Source organism: Moschus berezovskii, chromosome 3, assembly GCF_049115385.1.
Source record: "Moschus berezovskii isolate FMDL1 chromosome 3, NW_MosBer_1.0, whole genome shotgun sequence".
In the NCBI taxonomy this organism is placed as follows: Eukaryota; Metazoa; Chordata; class Mammalia; order Artiodactyla; family Moschidae; genus Moschus; species Moschus berezovskii.
In genome coordinates this window covers 23,226,578-23,229,147 of record NC_142462.1, presented here as the reverse complement: position 1 = coordinate 23,229,147, position 2,570 = coordinate 23,226,578, and the positions used below count along the sequence as shown (strand labels likewise).

General features: G+C 45.3%; 1 pseudogene across 1 annotated transcript; it reads right to left on the bottom strand.

The window, feature by feature from the left end:
• Nucleotides 1-204: 204 nt before the first annotated feature.
• LOC148778300 (vacuolar protein sorting-associated protein 37A-like) lies at nt 205-1,256 on the bottom strand (annotated as a pseudogene). Its single transcript, XR_016036335.1, has 2 exons — nt 557-1,256; nt 205-475 (listed from the first exon to the last, which is right to left on the bottom strand). The product of XR_016036335.1 is annotated as a vacuolar protein sorting-associated protein 37A-like (transcript).
• Between the last annotated feature and the right edge of the window lie 1,314 nt (nt 1,257-2,570).

The following is a 2,570-nucleotide window of genomic DNA, read 5'->3' as shown; positions in this document are numbered from 1 at the left end:
TAAATATGATAGAATTTATCAACAATAAATAAACATTTTTAGTGCAAATAGTGCAGAAAAAATTTTCAAAGCAAAGATCATAGCAATCATTCTAATCTGTACAAAATCAGTCTCAGTTCTGTATACAACCTATGTAATACATCTAGGAATTCAGCCACTGTGATGAAATGCCAATTTGCAAATCATAAATATAAATGTGCTTAGTTTTGTGTCCCATTCCTCTCTTTGCAGTTCATGTTTTCAGGAAAATCTATAGTGGAGCATGAAACTGGCTGTGCATTGCTATCACTTGTTGAAGTTTCTCTTCCTTGGCTCTTCTACAGTGGCAAATTGTTCTCTTTTCCATGAAGCTACTGAGAAAATCATCTATATCCGTTTTTCCCTCCAAGAAATCTTCTGCAATATTATCAGTTTCTTCCTCAGCTTCATGTGCAGCAAATTTTAATCTTGCCTGTAGAGCACTTGCACTACAGCTGTGCGATTCCTGACTCTGACACTTTCCATTTGTATGACCTCAGGGATGTTATTTAATATCCACGTGACTCAGTTTCCTCATCTCACTAAGTTCATGCTGCCTTTACATCTTCTTTTCAAAAGATGATTTCATTTGTGTAAGTAATTCATACTTATCTAAAACAGTTTGCCTTTTGGCTTCCAAGCTGGGCTCCAAAAGGAGATTTTTTTCTTGCTAGTTCCTCAATACTTTTTACCAAGTCATCCTTGTCAGTAATAATTTGTTTTAGTTGAGGCAAAGTCACAAACTGCTCTAGTAATACATCTTCTTGCTCATTCATATCTGTCAGTTGTGACACATATGGGAATGCTGTTGAAGCAGGAGCCAAGACTGGAGGATTCTTCCAAAACTCATCCAATAGACTCTGAATAATTTTCCCAAGATCTGAATGCATTGTAAAATATTAATGTTAATTGTCAGGTTATTTACTGTGAAAGGCAACCTGTAGTCCACATCTTTCTGTATTTCAGCTATACTGGAGTGTGAGTTCCAGAGGGACTCGATCAGGCGCTGCTTCTGCTGCTGGAGGCTGGTGAGACCACCGGGGGACCCAGCTGCGGAGGAGGAGGCGCTCTTGGTCAGGGGAAAGAGCCAGCTCATCCTCCACGGGTCCCCGGGCCGAGGCCCCGGAAGGCTCTGGCCTGCTTCTCCCCGCGGCTCAGCCCGGCGGTTCCCCAGCGACAGAGGAGGAGCGGGCAGGGACGGCCCGGCCCAAGTGCCGGGCAGCCAGGTCTTCTCTACGCCGGCCCGGCGGGGGCTCCTCGGGACCGGCAGGGCATGCTATTGTCAGCGCAGCAGCTGAAGAGAAGGGAACTCGCCGCTCAAGACTGGCGGTCCCAACCTTCGCGGCCCTGACGCCCCAACCAGCCAGTCACACAGCCCGACCGCTCTAACTCTCCGCTGCCTCCTAGAATTTCTATTTAATGACATTCTTAGGATCTAATATCAAACATTCCCTTTTTTCCCTGGTGTTCTGTGATATGCAACAATGAGATATTCTGCATTCACTCACATAAAGAGAAATGAGAGAATGAGCACTCACTTAAAGAAAGTGTATTATAAAACTATCTTATTATACAGGAATAAATGAAAAGGATTATACCTATTTTGAAAAATGATGGATTTTTAATTTAAAAAAAACTATTCTTATCGAAAAAACAAAAATTCATAAAGTAAAATTTAAATTCTCCCATGATCGCTGACCATTCCTACACTTCACAGAAAAGATGTATCTACCCCACTTTAACTAACTCTCATCATTGTATGCCATTTTTTAACTTCTATTTTTGCATTGTTTTACTTATTACTTATTTTCAGCAATGTGGTAATCAACATTACTGAACACAAATCTTTACACATAGTGTTATTGTCTAGACACTGAATTCCTGGAATTGGAGTTGCTGTCAATAAAGCTTGAAAATTAAGAAATTGGGCTGAGGCGGCGCATGCGCAGTGGCAGTGCCGCGCGGGCCTACGCGCGCACTCCCACCGCCGCGGCTCCTTAACCTCCGCAGAGTGGGCGAGGTGGACAAGTGGCTCGGGGCCTGCCGGTCGAAGTGGAGAAGATTCCCCTGGTTCTGACCGTGCTTCTGCGACAGGCTTTCCAGGGAGTACGGAGGAGCGGCCTCACAGCCTGCAGGCTGCACCTCTTGGCAGGATGGCTCCATCTTCTCCATGCCACTAAGAGGCCCCGGTTGCTGGAAACTTCCAGGCGATGTCGTCAGAGTTGCTGTTCTCCAGACGACACTGGGGTGGTTCCGTTTCCGTCTTCAGATGCCTCTGTTCCTCAGTGTGTTTCCATCCTTTTCCAGAGGATAATTGCAAGCAAGTGGCTGATCATTAAGAGAGAGCAGAGTGCGGAAACTGTTGCAAACAAGGAGATGCAGCGTCCCGGAAGGACCAGCTGGTAGAACATCTCCAGGTTGGGGCTGAGGAGACTCCGATGCCTACTGTGAAGGAGGAGAAACAAGATGGCGGAGGAATAGGCCGGCGAGACCACTCTCTCCTCCACAAATTCATCAAAAGAAGTTTTGAACGCGAGTAAAGTCCACAAAAC